At 46.3% G+C, this 20,881-nt stretch overlaps 1 protein-coding gene across 11 annotated transcripts in view; it reads right to left on the reverse strand.

Annotated features, from left to right (window-relative positions):
- Positions 1–20,881, reverse strand: part of COA1 (cytochrome c oxidase assembly factor 1) — an 813,838-nt gene that overhangs the window by 756,129 nt on the left and 36,828 nt on the right. For 2 of the 11 annotated variants that reach the window (XM_069613313.1, XM_069613317.1), the window contains exon 1: positions 13,280–13,390. The exons of 7 other annotated variants lie outside the window; for them this stretch is intronic. The gene's annotated coding sequence lies outside the window, so the exon portion shown is untranslated. Of the gene's footprint in view, positions 1–12,747; positions 13,114–13,279; positions 13,391–20,881 lie in introns of those variants that run through there. 2 more of the 11 variants (XM_069613318.1, XM_069613314.1) reach the window with 2 other exon arrangements.

Below are 20,881 nucleotides of genomic sequence, written 5' to 3' on the forward strand. Positions count from 1 at the left end.
ACATCTGACTATCCACCTAGAGATGGCATTCTTAGAGATGCAATCTCCTTCTCTGCCTGGCGCTATGGAGACAAATGGTTGATCTGTCTGTCTTAGCGGTCTGGTCTTGTCTACGTAATAGAGGACCACTCTCTTCACATCTAGTGTGTGGAGTTTTACCTCAGCAGAGATTTTGGGTTCCTGGAAGAAAGCCTATAGCTCAATAGAATGGTTTACATGGAATTTGGAGATGAATTTAGGTGAAAATTTATGGTGAGTGCGTAAAACCAGTTTGACCTTATGTATAGTAAAGAAAGGATCCTGCACTGACAATTGGATTTCACTGACCCTTCTTATGGAAGTGATGGCTACTAAGAAGGCAGTTTTATAAGTCAGGTGTTTGAGACTAGACTTGTGCATAGGCTTGAAAGGAGGTCCCATGAGCTTAGCGAGTACCACATTAAGGTCCCAACCTGGCAGTGGGTTAGAGATTGGAGGGTGGAGTCTCTTTACCCCTTACATAAATGCTTTGATGACTGGTACCTTCCACCATGAGACCTTGTTATGGGAAGTGGTGTAGGCTGACAAAGCCGCCAGGTGGACTTTTAGGGAGTTGAACACTAACCCTGCATCTAGTAAGTGGAGCATATAGGTTAGATTGTTAGATGGAGTACAATCAATGGGGTTGATTTGCTTATTCTGGCACCAAATTACGAATCATTTCCATTTATCATAGTAACAGTGCCTAGTGTTTGGTTTTCTCGATTCCTTCAAGATATCCATGCATCTCTGTGGTAGATTGAGATGTTCAAACTCAATGACTTCAGAAGCCATGCTGCCAAGTTCATCGAGTGTGGCTGTGGGTGCACTGTTAGTCCTCTGTGCTAGGCGAGTAGGTTGTACTGGCACATGAGTTTGATGGGATCGCACAACGCCAGTCTGCGCAGATGTGGATACCATGGTTGTCTTGCCCACATAGGAGCAACAAGGATCAGTGTCATCGGTTCCTTGTGTAACTTGTTCACCACCTTCCTCATGAGAGGAGTAGGGGGAAAAGCGTAAGCAAACTTCCCTGACCAGTTCATCCATGGGGCGTTCCCCTTGGAGCCTGGCTGGGTGAACCTGGACGCGAAGTCTGGGCATTGACGATTTTTGCTTGTGGTGAATAAGTCTATAGTTGGGAAACCCCATAGAGAGAAGAGGTGTTCTACGACCTCTTTGTGCTTTGTGTAGACGCGACTTGTGTTCCTCTGGTAGGGGATCTCTGCTCAATGAGTCTGCTAGAGCGTTGAGTTCCCCTGGAACATGCTGTGACGACAGGAACATCTTCCGTTTGAGTGCCCATTTCCAGATTTTCTGAGCAAGTTTGGATAGATTTGGAGAGCGTTTACCCCCCCGCCCCCATTTGTTGATATAAAACATGGCTGTGGTGCTGTCCGTTAGGATCTGCACCGACAGGTTTGTTAAATGGGGTTCGAATGCCTGAAGGGCTTTCAGTACTGCCAGAAGTTCCAGCACATTGATGTGGTTCTGAGCTGCAGTGTGAGACTACAGACCCTGAGCTGTGTGGTGATGGTAGTGAGCCCCCCACCCTGCCAGTGAGGCATCCGTTGTGACCACTGCCTATACATGTGGGTCGTAGAAGGGTTTCCCCTTCGTCAGATTTTCTCTCGTCCACCAGCGAAGATTGTGTACCAGTGTTGGTGAAACGACCACTAGATCGTCCCACTGACCACTTGTCGGAGAACATTGTTTCGCCAACCACTCCTGTATGGGGCGCATGCGCAGGCACGCGTGAGGAACCAGGTATATGCAAGATGCCATCATGCCAATTAAATGCATTACTTTGCGCACCCTTAACTGGCGGCCGGCCTGATAATGTGGTATTTGCAGCAACACATTTTTTACTCTTTCCTCTGAGGGAAAGACCAATCTTTCCTCTGTGTTTAGGATAGCTCCTAGGAACTGTTTGGAAGTGCTTGGCACTAGGCTGGATTTTTTCTCGTTGATTGAGAAGCCCAATTGAAAGAGGTTGATTGTTGTTTGGATGTTTTGTCTGCAAATCAGAGGAGATTCCCCCGTTATGAGCCAGTCTTCCAAGTAAGGGTACACTGGGATTGCTCCCCTGCGCAGGTGCGCTGCCACTACCACCAGTACCTTTGTGAATACCCTTGGAGCCGAGGCTATTCCAAAGGGCAGCACCTTGAATTGGTAGTGCTTGTTCGCTATTTTGAAACGCAAGAATCTGCTGTGCGCTGGGAACATTGGAATATGAAAATAGGCATCTTTCATAACCAGTGTTGCCATGTAATCCCCTTTTTTCAGTAGGGGGATTACCTCTTGTAGCGTAGTCATGCAGAATTTTTGTGGCTTGACTTACTTGTTTGCAGGGTGCAAATCTAATACAGGGTGCATTGTTCGATTTTTTTTGGCACAAGGAAATAAGTTGAATAAATACCCCCCGTTTACCTGGTTGATTGGGGCCATTTCTATGGCGTCCTTTGATAGAAGCGCTGTTATTTCTTCTAGAAGGATCCGCTGATGTTCCTCCAAGTGGACCTTTTGTCGTGGGGGGTGGTCCTGAGGACGTTGAAGTAGTTCTATGCAGCAGCCCCCTGCTACCGTGGACAGCACCCATCTGTCCGAGGTGATACCCTCCCATGCGTGGGTGAAGTTGGAAATGCATCCTCCTACTGGAGATGCATTTGAGGGTACCTGGAGCGGAATGTCACTTGCTCTGAGGTGGGGTGCCACCTCGAGCTGGGCCTCTGCCCCGACCGCCACGACCTCTGTGTTTTCCTCGTGGATAGCCTTGTCCTTTATTGTTGCCATAGGAACCTTGGCCTTGACTGCAGCCGGATCCTCTCTGAGTTTTGGCCCCGGAAACGGCAAAAATTACTGTTACACCTTTGACCAGTAGGTTTATTTGTGAGCTGACCTAAAGATTCATCCTTTGCTGTCTTGAGTGCATCTTCTACAGCTTTTCCGAAGAGCACATTTGGTTCCACTGGCATATTAATCAGAGTGGCTTGTGTTTCTGGCCTAAAGCCTGACTGGCGAAGCCACACATGTCTTTTTATAATAGCCCCCTCTGCAATGACCCTCCCGGCATTGTCAGCTGCATAAAAATTTGACTTGAGGAGACAAGTAGACACGGCCCTTCCGTCTGTAGCCACTTGAGCTAATTGTGATTTAAGTGGCTCAGGGGCAGACGAAAGTAACGCAGAAACCTCCTCCCACTTATGGCAGTTATAACTTGCCAAAAGGGTAGCGTTGTTAGCTATTCTCGTCTGGTAGGCTGCTGAAGAGGTGACCTTTCTACCCATTGCATATATTTTTTTGCTTTCCTTATCTGGTGGTGCCTCGGAGGAAGCAAGGGGCGTGCCTGCTCTTTTCCTTGTGGTGGTGACCACCAAAGAGTCTGGTTTCAACTGGCCTCTTATATGTAAGGGGTCTGAAGGTGCAGGCCTAAACAGTTTTTCCACACGCAGGTTAACGGACCGTGTGAGATTGGGAGCCTCTAAGGAAGGTTGTATTCTGCGTTGTACAGACTTTAGCAGTAGCATAAACTGGCCTACTGTCTTTTTGTCCCCCAATTATTGTTCAGCGAAGTCTCCATCTTCCTGTACCTCCTGTGTATCAATACGGAAGTGTTCCGCCGCTTTGGCTAAGACTTCGTTGAGATGGGGTTGATTGTCGACAGGGGAATCTACCACTGGGGGGTCTTGATTGATAGGAGAATCTATGGAGTACATGTTCGCCTCTTGGTCTTCGTCTTGCTCTTCATCATCCCCATAATAAAGTTAATCTGCTTCCTCTTCAATAGGTTGAGGGTCAGATGTTTCCACAAATGAAAGGTCATCTTGGTCGTCTGGATCTATTTCCGGGTCATATAGATTTATAACCCTGCTTTGTACAGGGACATTAGGGCGAGACCTCTTAGTGGGTGGTTGAGAGTGTAAGGCAGAGGCTAGAGAGCTAGAAGGAGCTGAGATGGGAGGAGTGGAGTGAAAACTTAGAAGTAATCTGTGTTCTTTTCATAAAAAATTAGCCATAAAGGTAATTCTTCGCATAACCCTATCAATATCTTGCGAAGTCCATTCCTTCAAATTTAGGATTACTATGGGTTGAGTGGGAATACCAATATCTTCATTAGTGGGAGGTATAACCTTTGGCCTAGAGTATTTAGATTTCTCTATGGGCTTGGACAGTACATCCTTTTGTGACTTGTCCCTAGTAAGACTCTTGTCCCTATGAGGGGTCTTAGATGACTTTTTATGATGTTTTTCCCCGCCATGGGGCCCAGATGAGAATTTAACAGGCTTTTTGGAACCTGCCGTTTTATCAGACGATAAACGTCGACTTTGGGTGTGGGAGCCGAGGCTTTGTCCGCGGACGATCAGCCTTTGGAAGGATTTTTTCGTGCAACCCACTTGCCGTCTTTCGACGGTTGAACCCTGTCGTGTGGCGATCTTGTACGAGATTGCCAGAGGACCGGGACTCGGTGGACTTTTCACGGGGTGTCGAACGCTGTCGAGTATTCAACTCATCTGCCGAATGTCGACTAGGGCTTCTGTGCTATGTGGCGAGTGCTTTTTCAGCGCTGCCGCTGCCGGTTCTAGTCCCCACAACATGGCCACCGGCCTGTCCTACGGGGACGGGGGTCTGCGCTTGAGTAGCCGAAGCTGCTCTGATGCCCTCGCTGTCCAAAAGGGCGGCGTCGCTGCCATTGCTAAAGGCTCCCTCTACTTCAATGGCCTAAAGTTACCTGGCGTACTGGGCCCAGCGTTTGGTGGAGCGGTCCTTCAAAGTCTTAGGCTTGAAGAGCCTGCACGCTCGACAAGATGTTTCGACGTGGTCGCTCGGGAGACACAAATTGCAAACTAAGTGTTTGCCGACCCAGGGGAATTTGCAATTACACTCGGGGCAAAACTTAAATGGTGTATTTTCCATAATTATGTGCTATGGAAATGGCAGCTGGCTGAAAAAAGTGTAGGAAGGGGAGAATATGCATTCTAAAATGGCCTCCTAATATGGCCTCCCCCCACTCTCCCTAATGTCTGGGCCGAGGCCCGGGGCGGCCTTCCAAGGCCGTACGGTCCATCGCAGTGGTCTCCGATGGGCAGTTTTCTTCTCTTACCTCAGCGTTGTGTTACGGCAGTCGAAGAAACGATCGGAAGAAAAACTATCGTAATTATATAAAGAGAATGGCTTATCGCCAAAAGGAACTCCGCTATATGCGTCCATCTAGCATGGCGTAAGAAAACGATCTGAGGGAACCTTGACGCGTGAGGGATCATGGGTACAGTGGACGTCGCACTAGGGATAGTATTACTGGCCCGTCCTGTCGACGTCCCTTTTCGAGTTTCGAAAACAACAACTCTAATACTCCGCTGCTTCCACTAGATGTCGGCCTATGCACAGCATGTGATCTAAGCAGATTCCACAAGCCTCAGAAATATATATACACACCCACACACACGCAATCTCAAGGAGATTAACACATTAAATAAATTCCTGGCAATATTACAATCCTATTGCCTACATGTGTTCCTCCAGTGATGAGGGTAAGGCTAGTATTAGCTAAAAGAGGAGCCACACGGAAATGACTCAGGTCCTTCAGAAAGCCCTGGTAGCCTCGTTGGGGTAGGGACCTAAACAAATCACTCTGTTGGAGGACTGGCTCAAGTTTTAAACAGGGGCTAGAGGAAATCACAAGGATGAAAGCACCGGAGAGAGTGAAAGGGGGCAGAAAAAAAGCCTGCAGGGCAGATGAGTCCCATACACCCCGGCACAACACCCAAAAACAAGGGTGGTTTAAGAAGGAAATTGAGAACCAATGCGGGGCCTAACAGGTGGCAGGATAGATCATCCGATACCTCAGAGGAGGAGGATGACATTTGGGAGGGTGACTACTCGGAAGAAGAAGTTTACGCAATATCATCCTCAGAGCAAGAAGGCCATAAAGCGCTAAAGAAAAAGAAAAGTGGATACTGAGGAGGACGGGGCAGACGATGACTTCAACCCAGAAGCATTGATACATCCCCGATCTCCCGAATGCGAATCGCCGAAAAAGATAGCAGTACATCTTAAAAAACACCTGATGGCACCGCTGGCGAAAGAAGATAGAAGCAAAATGAGGGCAGAATTTACAAGAACACACCTACCTGAAGGTGCCACTGAGACACCAGCGATAGATGAAAGAACTGTCACATTTATGAGTAAATGCGCAAAAGATGTGAGGAAAGGTTTAGAAAGGTCCTGCCGATCATGCCAAGACAAGATGTTAGACATGGTGGGACAACTCACTAAAATATTACAGAGCGAGGGATCCAGAGAGAAGAGCGAACCGGTGGACCCGATGATTCTAATCGGTGGGCCCAGAGAGCTATTTGTATGCTGGGTAATGCAAACTATGCCTTCACCACAGAGAGGAGGAGATTACTACTGGTGAAAATAGACCCAACACTGAGTGAATTAGCCTCCTCAGAGACAGCGACTGCAGCAAAGGGGAAACTCTTCAGAGATTCGTTCATTAAAGACTAACAAAGTTCATAAATTCTTACGCAGTACTGGATAAGGCACAAGCATCTCTCAAGAGAGTGTTCAGAAGACACATTTTCGGGAGGGCCAGCAGATGGGGGGAGGGGTCGCTCTGTCGGCTGCTTCCCATTCAAGAGACCCTATAATGATAGAGTGGAGAGATCAAGAAGATCGGAGACAGACACCTTTCTTCCCCTCAAGGGGTAGAGGAAGGGACAGAGGCTAGTGACATGGAGATCGTCAACAGAATTCCACAGGTGAGAGCAAACAACCTACGTGTAGTTACCCCAGCAGTGTGGGGGGAGACTAGCAGAGCATAGAAGAAACTGGCATGTTACATCCAGAGATACCTGGGGACTAGAAACTGTGTAGGGTTTCCATATAGATTTTCACATGTTACCACACCAGAGGAATCCCCCAAGAAGTTTATGTCTAAACAAAGAAGACATACAGTTATTAGAGGAAGAACTGAGAGGGCTGGAAAGCAAACACGCCATAAAACAGGCAGACTTCTCAACAGGTTTCATAAGCAATATGTTCCTAGTGAGGGGAAAACACAAGGTGAGACCAATCATAAATCTGAGCAGTTTGAACGAATGTGTAGTATAGAGACACTTGAAAATGGAAGGGATACACCTTCTAAGAGACACTTTAATTCAGGGTGACTGGCTCGCGAGGATAGACCAGAAAGACGCATATCTGACAGTACCCATAGCGACAGAACACTGAATATTCCTAAGGTATATCTGGGGAGAGTCAACATGGGAGTTTCGGTGCCTACCCTTTGGTTTGGCATCTGCACCATGGTGTTTCACCAAAGTAATGAAACCAGTGGTGACCCACCTCAGGGGCCAGGGGATAAGACTCATAATATATCTGGACGATATATGCATTCTGTGGCAGCACAGAGAGACACTCCGAATAAAAGTACAGACGACAGTGAATCTATTGCACAATCTGGGTTTCCTAAAATTGGAAGATATCCAAAGTACTGTCACAACAGACAATGGAATTTCTGGGGTTCACAGTAGACACAATACAAGGATCTCTCAGCTGGGAAAGGGCACTGGAACACACTAAAGAGGTGTCAAGAAACGTCAGATTTAGACTCATTCAATTGAACATCCTCTGTAGGACATATATGACTCCCCTCAGAGTTGCTAGGTTCAACAAACAGTCCTTGCCAATTGCCCTTGGTGCGGGAGTGGACAAGCGCACTTAATTCACATGTTCTGGTCCTGCTCCAAAATACGAAGATTCTGGGCCAAAATTGAGCTAGCAATAAGGAGGGCGGGAGTGCATAGATACGAGTGGACCCCACAAGAATGCTTACTGGGCACGTATCCCCGGCTAAGCAAGCACAAGCATGTAGTAAAAATGATGGACCTGGCATGCATACTAGCTATAAGGGCAATCGCCATGGCATGGAAAACACCAGGAGGACCACAATACAAACTATGGAGCAGGGAAGGGCAGCAGTAGAGACCAAAGCCTGGATCGAAGGTAACAGAGGCTCAGACGGAGACACAAGTCCCGCCCTTGAAGCATGGTTGGCCCCAATTAGAGACTTCTCCCTCCTGGGAGACGACAAACCAGGAGGGGCGCATCTTATAAATCAAACGTTACAATCTCCCAAGAAGTAAGTAGAATGGTGGCTACATCACATGGATGCATGGAACGGGAGAGCCGTATTTGGCTCGTCCCTGGACCTGGTCATCGAATCCGACGGCAGCAGATGGGGCTGGGGAGCCCGATGCGGGAACCTGTTGACAGGGGCAGGTGTCGGAACAGGAGACAGCTCTACACATCAACTGTCTAGAATTACTAGCAGGGTCCTTCTGTCAGAATGCACCAAAGTATCGACCGAAAAGGATACAATATTCAAAAGGATACAGGAGGTAGGGTCTTCCGGATCCCTGTTCACCCGACTTGATAGTCGTGAAGTCAACAAAGACCTTCCAAATGATACAACCCTCTGGCTGATAAAACAGGCAGAGCGATGGATCACTGGAAAGGGCGTGGGTAAGGTATAGTAATCCAGCCTAGGACAAATTAAAGTATCATGAATAACTGCTCCAACCTGAGTATGATGAGTTAGATAATGGCAGGAATGATCACACTGACCTGTATCTCTGGGTAGAACAATCCAGAAGTCTCTTGATGGATTTGAATTGAAGAACAAAACGACAGGGAAGGGAAAATTAGTAAGGGAGACTTATCCCGGACGGAACGAGGCTCACGCTAGATACGGGTTGAATTCACCACAGGATAGCGTCCAAAGTTCAGTTCAAAGTCACTTCCAATAAACCTTGAAAGGCTTCCTTCCCACTTAGGGATCAATCCTTCTGTTAGTTCCACAGATGCAGGAGTTAGAAGAAAATAGTGTTTGAAGACAACGTGAGCGTGTGGATTTACACGCGGGCAGGAATCGCGCAGCCTGGGCCAGCCGCGTGTGAAGACAACGTGCGCGTGTGGATATTACACGCGGGCAGGATTCACGCAGCCTGGGCCAGCCGCACTTGAAGACGAAGAGCGCGTGTGGATGTTACACGCGGGCAGGATTTACGCAGCCTTGGCCAGCCGCGTATGAAGACAAAGAGCGCGTGTGGATTTACACGCGGGCAGGAATCGCGCAGCCTGGGCCAGCCGCGTGTGAAGACAACGTGCGCGTGTGGATTTACACGCGGGCAGGGTTCGCGCAGCCTTGGCCAGCCGCACTTGAAGACGAAGAGCGCGTGTGGATTTTACACGCGGGCAGGATTCACGCAGCCTGGGCCAGCCGCACTTGAAGACGAAGAGCGCGTGTGGATGTTACACGCGGGCAGGATTTACGCAGCCTTGGCCAGCCGCGTATGAAGACAAAGAGCGCGTGTGGACTTTACACGCGGGCAGGATTCACGCAGCCTGGGCCGGCCGCACTTGAAGACGAAGAGCGCGTGTGGATTTTACACGCGGGCAGGATTCACACAGCCTTGGCCAGCCGCGTATGAAGACAAAGAGCGCGTGTGGATTTTACACGCGGGCAGGATTCACGCAGCCTTGGCCAGCCGCGTATGAAGACAAAGAGCGCGTGTGGATTATCACGCGAAGGGATAGCTCCAGGAATCAGCGTGTGGCGGAACACACGCTATCGAAGGCCCAAAAGTAGCTGTAGGAATATACCAGGATGTAGATCAGAGGTTCAGCTACACGACGCCAATAGAGACGATCAGAAGCAGCGAGTGAAGTTTCTACGCTGCTTAAATACGTGATACCGTAGTTCACGTGACGAAGCAAAAGTCACGTGAAGTTAGCGACGTGAAAAGTGTAAACGTCGTTTTCCCGGTAACGTATCGAATAGCCTCCATTTGGAGTAGAACGGTCTAGCTGTTCTACGAGCGTAGCGTCCAGCATGCATGACACCTTCGCAGTGAAATGCTGGACTCAGGAGAAAGCACAATGTTGTGTCCTACCAAGATGGACAACATCTCAGCGATAAGATATATAAACAGACTGTGAGGGCCGAGGTCCAGACTATTGGCAGAAATGGCAAAGGAATTCTGTGAACTGTGCCTTCAGAGACCGGTGTCAGTGACAGCAGAGTACCTACCAGGCAATCAGAATGAAGTGGCCGACTGGAACTCCAGATACCTCAGGGACGCCAGCGTTGGAAGTTGGATGAAGAGGTATTCTGAGAACTGATGATTTGGTGGGGACCATGCCAGGTCGATCCCTTTGCATCGAGATTGAACAGCCAACTACCTTGTTTTTTCAGCTGGAGGCCGGACCCAGGAGCAGAAGCAACAGATGCTTTTCTCCATACATGGGTTCAACAAATGAATTATGCATCCCCCCTTCTCCATGATTGCAAGGACACTAGCCCAAGTGAGGAGGCAGAAAGCATAACTAGTTCTGATGACTCCAGACTGGAGGGGACAGGTGTGGCTCTCCAGCCTACCACGACCCAGTAGCTCCACCCAGGTACGAGTTCATTGTACGGGACCCCAGAGGCCTCAGCCATCCACTAGTGAGAATAGGCAAACTCAATCTGATTGCATTTGCAATTTCAGAGGAACTTGTGTTAAGCCAGGATTATCGAATGAGGCTGAGCTCATCATTAATTAATCTTGGGCAACAGGAGCGCAGAGGGCTTACATATCTGCATAGACTAACTGGAATAGCTGGTGTATGAAGAGGGACATACATCCATATGGAACAGATGTGGTCCATGTTCCCAATTTCCTAGCCCAGATGGCAGATCAGGGGAAAGCATAAAGAACCATCAATACGGCCAGGCCCACGATATCAGCAGGACACCCCACAATTGAAGGATTCGCTATAAGTGAACAGCCTCTGATTTGCAGACTTTTAAGAGGAGTGAAAATGTCTAGGCCCCCTAGAGAGAAATACACTCAACTATGGGATGTTGACACAGTATTGGCCTTTTTTCTTTCATGGCTGGAAAGCCAGGAATTATCCAGGAAGGCCATTTCAACCAAACTATCCATGCTTCTATGTCTGTTGTCCTGTAAGAGATCTTCGGACGTCCGAGCGCTAGAGATCAACAAGAAAAGTACATCACCGAATGGGGTGACCTACTTCATAACAAGAAGGACCAAGACAGAATTTAAATCTATATCATACGACTCGTTCCAAGGGCAGCCTAAATTATGCCCAATTAGATACTTGACAGCATACGAGGGAGGATATTACGAGAGACGCAAGACCACCAGGGGTATCCCAATTATTGATAGCATTATGGAAACCATACAAGGCTGTAACACCAGCTACAATAGCCAGATGGCCGAGATGGGTGATGGAACAGGCAGGCATTGACATGGTAAGATGCAGTGCTTATTCAGCGAGGGGAGCGATGGCCACCAAAGCATTTAACATAGGAGCCATAGTAGAAGACATCATGAATCGACGTTTAAGACTTTCTATTTTAAACCAATGGAGAGTATTGCATCGTTAGTGGGGAGCAAGCTTTAAACAAGCATAATCCGAGCCTCCGGGTTTGACATAGAATTCAGATTTTCAACACATTTGTTCCAGAAAGTCATAATTCTATTAAAGACACGGAGGCAAAGTATTATCCCACCCTGCCAATCGTATAATCAATGAGAAATGATGAATAAGTATAAAACTGTTCTTAAAAGGTATGTTATGGTATGTTACTTGGCATGTATATAGCACCTTATATATCATTGGTATGACCTCAAAGCGCTGGTAGGTTGAACGCCCTCGGGAACCGCAGTTCAAGTCAGGAGAGAGAGAGAGAGAGAGAGAGAGAGAGAGAGAGAGAGAGAGAGAGAGAGAGAGAGAGAGAGAGAGAGAGAGAGAGAGAGAGAGAGAGAGAGAGAGAGGTATTGTGCGTGGGTGCACTGGATATGTGTGCAGCTGGTGTGGTTGTTGCATGATAGCTGCTTCTTAGCAGTAGGTATTATGCTGAGGAAATCAGTTGGATGTGTTTGATCTGGAGGATGGACACCCAGACTGAGTTCTGGCTGCATTAGGCATGAGGAGACGCCTAAGATAGCCGGAATGTGCTCAGCTAGCTGTGTTTAATAGGATGATTAGATGTTCGTGGGGTCATGTTAGTACGAGAACAGCTAGACCTAATTTATCATGGTATAGCTGTGTTCTAGTTGAATGATGGTGTATAGGAGAGAGTAAGCGTAGTAGTGTGATATGGTGGTTATCAGTAAAGCGCCTGCGACCAGGCACGAGATCAGGACAGGGGGGCCTACATAGCGGCATACATATATAAAGCAACAGGATGTATAGGGGTAAACATGTGATACAGATAACATGGGGATACAGGTACATAGCATATATAAACACAGCAACACTATTAGGCACACTTTCTAAGTTCAAACTTTAACACAGTGACGCTATTAGGCACACTCAATGACGTTGGCCGCACTTTCTAAATTCAAATTGTAACACAATCTAGATGCAGGATTCGATACAGTGATGCTATTAGGGCACACTCAATGATCTTGGGCACACTTTGTAAATTCAAACTTTAACACAGTGACGCTATTTGGCACACTCAATGTAGGTGGGAGCACAGTCTAGCTGCAAGGTTCAATATAGTGATGCTATTAGGGTGCGAATAATCGTTTGACCTTAATATGTGACTGTACGATGTAACACAGTAGAGCTTTTAAGATTTTTAATTAAGAGTGGTAGGGCTTTCTGGTGTGAAGTAATTGCTACAGTCCCCACCCTTGCCACACTTACTTTTTTGGTTGGTGCTGTTTCCGGCAGGCTACTGGCTTCTTGCTTCTCCTGCGGATACCTGCAGATACTATCTGGAGCCGCTTCTGTAATAGCCGCCCTTTGCTACGGGGTCCTTAGCCGCAGGGGCTGCCGGGCAGAGGGCTACCCCGGAAGAGTCGGTAATGGGCAGTGGGCGGACCAATAGGGAAGAGGGGGTGGGCTAGGAGGTGGGAAGGAGGGAGAAGGAGGAAGCAGACACGGGGAAGGGAACCAGGGGACAAAGGGGCTGCTGGCTCGACGGAGCACAGCCAAGGTTGTAATTTTTGGGCAATATTGGGCCCAGATGGCTCGAGCCGGGCTCACTCACCTGCTTCCAGCAGTTGTAGGGAGAGTGGAGGCATGGAGCAGCGCAGGCCGTAGGCCTTCGGTAGCAGTGGAGCAACTGCATAAATGGATATGAAGATATGAAGGTATTAAATGTTATATACCATAAAGTTATAACAAAATTTGAACTGTCGGAAGCATACGATTGTCCCGCCCTCTTTCAACTTACAGTCACTGAATATATTTTGTTTTACTAGGTATAGTGCTGGATTCCAAGCAATCGGGGAACTGAAGAAAGACTCCGATCACACAACAGGATTGTGGTTAAGAGTAGATGCAATTTCAATCAAGCAAAGAAAGAGGAAGTGGAAGAGGATTTTCAGTGTGGTCATGGTTATGGACTGGACTGATTGGTTATTTTGTTCACGTGGTCAGTTAAGAGACCAATAATATTAGGACGACCAAAGAAAGTTCACGTGGTCAGTTAAGAGACCAATAATATTAGGACGACCAAAGACACTATCTCCAATGGATGTTGTAGTTTTTTGATCTTTGTTACTATTTATATTATCTGTCATTGCTGCTTGAGTAATAAATTGAAAGAGAAGCATAATCCTTCGCCTCCGTTTCTTTAATAGAATTATGTCTTTCTGGAACAAATGGGTTGAAAATCTGAATTTTCTCACATGGTTTTTAGCAGTGCAGCAATGGCTCCCTCTGCTGGTTAAAAAAGGTCGGCGCGCAAAGAAGCAGACCAAAACATTGCGATAAGGCTCTTTTTCTTTGAAATGCCAGGTGCAGTGACCACGACAAGAAACATAACATTATTTTCTGTGGAAAGCCTTGAGAACTTAGGCTGCACTCTTTCGCTCAGCAGTGCAACGACTCTATGATAAGGCACACATAGCCTCTTGCATCTCTCATCTATCTACCGTGTACCACAGGATCAAGGTGCAGCGGGGGCCCGATTCTGAGGTGGTGTTTTCCTCCATGAAGGAGGAACACTTTACTTACAAGCACGTTATTCTCGTGAAGAAATAATGTGGTGCAGGGACATGAAAGCTTTGGCTTCTGCATGTATGACTTGACAAAAGCCCTAGTAACCATCAGGAATGCAATTCAGCCTCATGGAGGGGATTCTCATACTGGCAGCACTGGTCTAGCATGGCAAAAGTTAAAATAGGTGTCGTTAAACTTCACTGCTCACTTTTCCCCTTTATGAACAATGCATTTCTGACTGCAGCAACACGTTTGTAGTTTAATGAAAGTTTAAGAAAGCTTTCTTAACTAGAAAAGTGGCAGTCTATCAAGAAATACTTGCAATCTCACTGGAGAGATTGTTTCCCCCACAACTGGCGATTGTAGCAGCTTTTGCTGCTTCAAAGCACGACACCTCCCCTCCAATATTTCCACCCACCTCAGAATGATGGTGCTGGAAACTGGAGGGGAGAATGTCATATTCCACACACTTTATCACACGCTCGGAATCAGGCCCGAGAATCGACTGTGGGATGCACATTTTCACAGAGAACTTCATACCCATTGGATCCATTGAATCAAAGCAAGATGGTCAAGCTCTACAGGCATAATCATTGTAAATGCTCAACACAAAGTGACTTGAAGCCATGCGAAGGCCTATACAACACTTTAAAACCTTTCAATACACAAAACTAATGTAACTTTACATATTACTAATAGTATATAACCTCAATAATAGTAAAACAGGGTTGGGGAAGGGGGTCAAAGGCAATGGGCATAACAGAAATTACGTAGTCTTCCTCCCACCCGACTGTCACTTGTCAGTTGTAGAATGAACTGCACTGAACACAAACATATTAGTTAAATATATGCTAACACTCCCCTAAAGTTTACTTAGAGTTCCCAAACAACTCTCCCCCAACACCCCGCTCCACCATCCTGACACCTGTCAATTGAGTGCAGCTCGTTTTTCCGATTGCATAATGCTATCTGTCGTTTGCCATTCATTTTAGGAAACCTCAAAACTACAAGTACCAGAATGCAAAGAAATAAAACAGGGCTGGGTATGATGAAACACTATCACCTGATATGATGCAATTTAAAATATCTGCATAGAGAACCTGTGGGTCCGCACATGTTTAACAAGGGGGCGGTGCGCTTTAATTAATAGCAAATTCTCTGAATAATATTATTTGTGTTTTGGTTTAAACCGTACACATCAAATTCATCAATAAAGAAATCCTATGAATATACAAAAGATTTTGCCATAAAGAAGTACATACATACATAGAATTCATGCATTAATTAAAATTCAAACATTAACACGACTAAAAACCAAGTAAATCTAAAGATCCCTGAGAAAAGTCATCACAATCATCCCACTAACATTCGCCTCACCACCCCGATCAACATACCATTAATAACAATATAGTATTCAATCCAGCAAACTGATCATCTTCAGAAAACACAAGAGTGCATGTGTCAATATAAGGGAATTACCCTGAATGATTGGAGGGCAAAACACTTTCACAGTCTGCTCCACAGAACCTGCAGACTGCTTCTTCTGGGGCCAATTTGTACCTTGTACACTGCAGTTCTTTTGCGTTTAGAAAACCGGAATCTCATCATCGTCCTTCTCAAAAAGGGAGTGGGTGATTTGGCCAAGTACACGCTTCTTTCTCCTAGTTTCTGATATTCATTATGTATATTAACATAATGCTTAAATCTATTAACTGCGTTACAAGTTTTGCACTAGTCATGGTGTAATAAGAGTTTTTTTTTAGCTCAACCTATGTTTTCCAGTAGATCAGTAGTGACATACATTTCATTTGCAAATTTCTTTCACATATATTCACATAAGCAAGTGTCTCACTCTGTGGACTATTGCCAATCAATTCCTAAAGGGTGCTTTCCGGAGGATATATCAGGTTCTTACAAAGGTTCACATTTACCATAAAAAATAAGAATTTGAGGATCTCAGTCCCAACTCGTATCATATTACAGCATTGGTACGCATGGTGGAAGAGCTAGGATTTTCTTCCATATCAATCCCTCAAATTTAGAGAGGTCATAGGCGTCTAAAAGACGATAAATCGCTAGGCAATATGCCAGTGCTGGGATAACTTTCTTTTTGTGGAATGTAATCAAGGGGTTAATAGAAACTTCCCATAGCAAATTAATACATACTGCATTTGTGCTCTGAGCTGAATGGCCTAAACCAGTCAGCAAAGTTTCCTGAGAAGGGCTTGCGGTGACGGTGAAGCCCAAATATTTTAAATTTGTTAACATGATCAAGTTTTACGTTGTTCAACCACCAATTAAATGGGTCTCTTTTTCCGTTTTTATATTCAGGAACTGAATGATTTTAGACTCCTCACTATTTATTACGAGGTCATTCTTCAGCATATAATTATGAAAGGCAGTCAAAGGTTGCTGCAGCCCAATGCTTGTAGTATTAAAGAAAAATACGTCGTCTGCATATGCGATGCAATAGAATCTGACCCCATTAATCTTGGGAGACATAAAGGCAGATTTTGCAAGCTTCCTGCCTATATCTGCCATGTATAGATTGTAGAGACATGGTGCAAGAATGCACCCCTGTCTAAAACCCGTAACAGTGGCAATGGGTTCAGAGACTTTGCCCTGTATATTCAGTCTCACCTGCAGGTTAGTGTCTGCTTGAAGATGAATCAGTATGTTTAACAAATGGTTGGGAAATGGCCAGTTTTTTTTACTTTAACCAAAGAGAATTCCCATTTACGGTGGTAAAAGCCAGGGACAGGTCTATACTGGCCATAAAGGCAGGGTCTGTCATCTTATTTCATGAAAGCCGCTGCAGTTCGTTTATCAGATAACCATTTAAAGAAGGGCCAGTTCCCATCTAAACTCAGTTTGAAATGTGTTTAAGATGCTAGGACTCCTGACCCAGCAGTTTAGTTCCTTCAGAACTACATACGCAAAGATTTTTGAATCAGCATCCAATAATGCGATTGGTATGTAGTTCATACGGTCTAACTTCGGGTCCATTTTGTAGATGGGAACTTTAATAGAAGTCTTCCAAGAGGAGGGAGCTGTACTGGCACTAACAATATACGGAAACAGTCGAGTTAGTATCCTTGCCCATACCCAGGAATTGTGCTTAAAAACACAAATACAAAATCCATTTGGACCTGGTGCCCTTCAACTTCCACCCCACTCTCTACCAATCATCCACCTGTTCAACAACCTAGTGGGAATATCATTTGGCATAATAGTCCCTCCAAGAGGATTCCAAGATGGGGTTTTCTTGGGAAGGATTTATGGCATAAGACAGTTTCCAGATATTAGCGTCCGATTTTCTTAGAATAGTGTTTAGAATACATTTGCCATCCAACTGGTTCATTTTAGCTCATAATGCGTTCACACTTGTTAAGGCATCATGGAGCAAGACACAGACAACAGATTCAAAGTTCAAACAAAATGGTTTTATTAACTTAAATGTCAGCATGGTTGAAAGCCTAACCTGCCCTATAGTAAGGTGGCATTTCCCTACCTAAGGAAACTAAGGAAAGTCTGAGTCAGAAAGTTCAAGTTAAAAGTTTGTCTGTGTCCAAAACCTATACTTGCCCTCACAACTAAAGCTACGCAATGTGTATGGATTTCAGCAATAAAATAAATAGTATTCCAAATAAAGTTCTGAGCTTCTTCCAGCTCGTGGCTTACTTTCCAGCTGCCCTTCCCCAAGTTCCACAAATCCTTGGGGTTCCCTTCTCCAAGTTCAAGACAGTCAACTTGTACTTGTTCTCAATCTTTCAACAGCTCCAAAACAACTTTACGCTCCTTCTGGTTTCTTAACATTTTGATCAGATTGCTTTCTCTTGTTTCACTTCAGCAACCTTTTTCAGTGGTGTAACAAACTGTGGGGGGCCCACTGCGAGCCCTGCTGAGGACCCCCTACCCTCCCAAGGTTCTTGGAGAAGTGCAGGCCGCCCCAAGGATATCTGATCTGGCCTGGGCCACCAAGAATGTGCAATGCTTATGAAGACACAGAACCATTTTACTACACTTTCATGATGCCTGTGTCCACAACATGTGTCAGCATTGCCATTATACCGTTCCATATAGCTGTGCCCACGATATATGCCAGCATTGCCACTGTAAATCAGTTTATGAACCTTTAACCATAATGTATGCCAGCATTTCATTTGTGAATCACTGCTGTAGCAGCAATCTATACTACTATGGTGACTGTAAATCACTTTCATCAAGCTGTGGCCACAATCTATGGTCACCGCAACCTCAGGATATGAACAGTGGCACAGCAGTGCTATATATATTAAATATTATGCATATAATTTGCAGATGTGGAAGTTCAGCAAAAAGTAAACTATTGTCAATAGTGTGGCTCGTCTGCCACTCCATAGATATTATTACCGCAAGTGGCAATTAAAACCATGAGCAATGTTTTTTTAAAGGAGAACACAGAATCTAAATCACACATTCAATTAAAAGTGAGAGTCAATTTCTTTTTTTTTTAAACAATTTTATTTTAAATCGGCTGCACAAGTGGAGACAAAAGCATTTACACAGAATTACAATAATTATAGCTGCTTATGATGGGAAGATTCTTCCCCAGCTCCCCGTCTTTACCCCCCACCCCTCCCACTCCGCAGGTTCTTGAATCCCCCTGGTCCGGCGGCAAGATGTTGAGTCTCTAGTTCGGCATTGTCCTGCAGGGCCAGTCGTACGGAGCAGGGTTTGTGAGTTTGTGCTGGAAAGCTCCGGTCATGCTCTATAATCGCAGTCCAAATGTCTGTGAACCTAAGTAGTAAGCCCACTTTGGCCGCTGTGACATTCTCCACTTTTATGATGTCCCAAATTTTGATCTGCCATAGAGTCACCGAAAGGGCCCGCTGCAGTTTTCCAGGTGCGCGTGATCGTGATCCTTCCAGCTAAAAGTAATTGTGTAATACGTTTGGCTGACCTCCCTGACCTCGGGTATGACCCTAGCGCTGGCGCGCCCAAAAGGACCACCTCTGGTTCTCCGGGGATTGCAACTTGAGTGATAGTTTCTATGGCAGATATGCAGTGGCCCCAGAAGACTTGAACGGCGGGGCAAGTCCACCACATATGGAAGTACGAGCCGAGCTGTCTGCATTTCTGCCAGCACTGAGGATTAAGGGATTTTTGGAACTGGTGGAGGCATACTGAGGGGCCGGGGGGGGGGTTTGGGAGTACCAGCAGAGGAGCAGGTTAAGGGCACACCCCCTCGGTTTGTGATGTAAAACGAATAAGAGTAGCTTCTAGTCCATATGTCTACCCAGGTATGGTCCACCAGTTAGCGCCCCAGATCCGTTTCCCATTGTGCCATGTATGGAGGCCTAGGGGAAAGCATGTCTTCTTGTAGCAGTTTGTAGAGGCTAGAGATCTTCCCTCTCGCTGGCGCCCCCTGCAAAGTAAGTTCAATAGGGCTAAGATTTTGGGTGGCTTCCTGTCAGACCAGAGGGTCAGTGCACCAATGACGGAGTTGGGAATAGGAGAACCTGTGTTTCGGCTAACTGGAAGGTCGATTTACAGTTTTCGAATGTCCATGGTTGAGGGGATAGATCCAGGAGAAAAGGCTGGATTATGAAGGACCGGGGAGTTTGGACCCAGGCCGCGTGCGATTCCCTTGGATTTTAGTGCCCAGTCCCACATGCTGAGAGTGCTTTTGGTTGAAGTAAGTAGCCCTGGCCAGGCCCTCCGCAGCGGGGGCGAGACATATGGGAGAAAGCGGAGGGGAAGCGGGAGTCTAGATTGCTTCAGTTACACTCACTTCGGGGGGCGTGTTACTATAAGCCAAGACTGGAAGCGCCAGTTGTGACGCCACTTGGTATTTATGCAGGTTAGGAACCCCCAGGCCTCCCAAATGAGAGCTGCCCATCATTACTTTTTGAGGAATACTGACTTTCCCCCCTGTCCATATAAACCGGAGCATCTTTTGCCATAGGTGTAAAGGGGGGGGGGGGTAGTGGGACCATGACGGACAGGGAGGAGCAAAGTAGAGGAATCGCGAGAGTAGATTCATCTTGCAGGCCATGATCTGCCCTAAAAGCGATATTTCCTGGGAGGTCCAACGTTCAAGATCTTTCTCTAATTCTTTAAAGAGAGAGGGGAAGTTCAATGAGTACACGTCTTTCGGACGGGCCGGGATCCGGACCCACAGATAAGGAATGGAATTCCCATTTCAATGAACAGGGCAGAGGGTTTTGAGGCACTCCAACTCTGCGGGCACTAGACCCACCCCCAGGGCTGAGGATTTCTCATAATTGATTGTGAACCTCGCAACCTCTCCAAACTTGCATAGTTCTTGAAGGGAGGACACTAGTGAGGGTTGAATATCTGTTATGGACGGCAACACGTCATCGGCATAGAGCGAGATCTTATGCCGAGAGGAGCCGATTGGCAGTCCCTTGATGTTGGGGTCCATGTGAACCCGTCGGGGCAAATGGCTCCATTATCAGGGAGAACAAGAGGGAAGATAGGGGGCCTCCCTCTCTAGTTCCACAGGTTAGGGGAATGGGCGCTGTTAAGTTGTGATTGACTCGCAGGGTGGTTTTCGGGGATCAGTAGTTGGCATGAACCATTTTACAAAAGTTTGAGCCAAAGTAAAAGGCCTCTAGGGTAAGCTGTAGGAAAGACCAATCCACTTTATCAAAGGCTTTGGATGCATCCAATGCCAGCAGTTATAAACCCCGTTTGGTCGGCGTCGACTAATTTAGGGAGGACAGACGCCAAGTGGTTTGCTAAATTATTTTAGTACATATTGGCGTCTATGTTTAATAGGGCAATGGGTCTATAGGAGTTGTTTTCTCCGAGGTCTTTACCAGGCTTG

The sequence above is a fragment of the Ambystoma mexicanum genome, chromosome 5p (genome assembly GCF_040938575.1).
Source record: "Ambystoma mexicanum isolate Mex_15411 chromosome 5p, UKY_AmexF1_1, whole genome shotgun sequence".
NCBI classification, from domain to species: Eukaryota; Metazoa; Chordata; class Amphibia; order Caudata; family Ambystomatidae; genus Ambystoma; species Ambystoma mexicanum.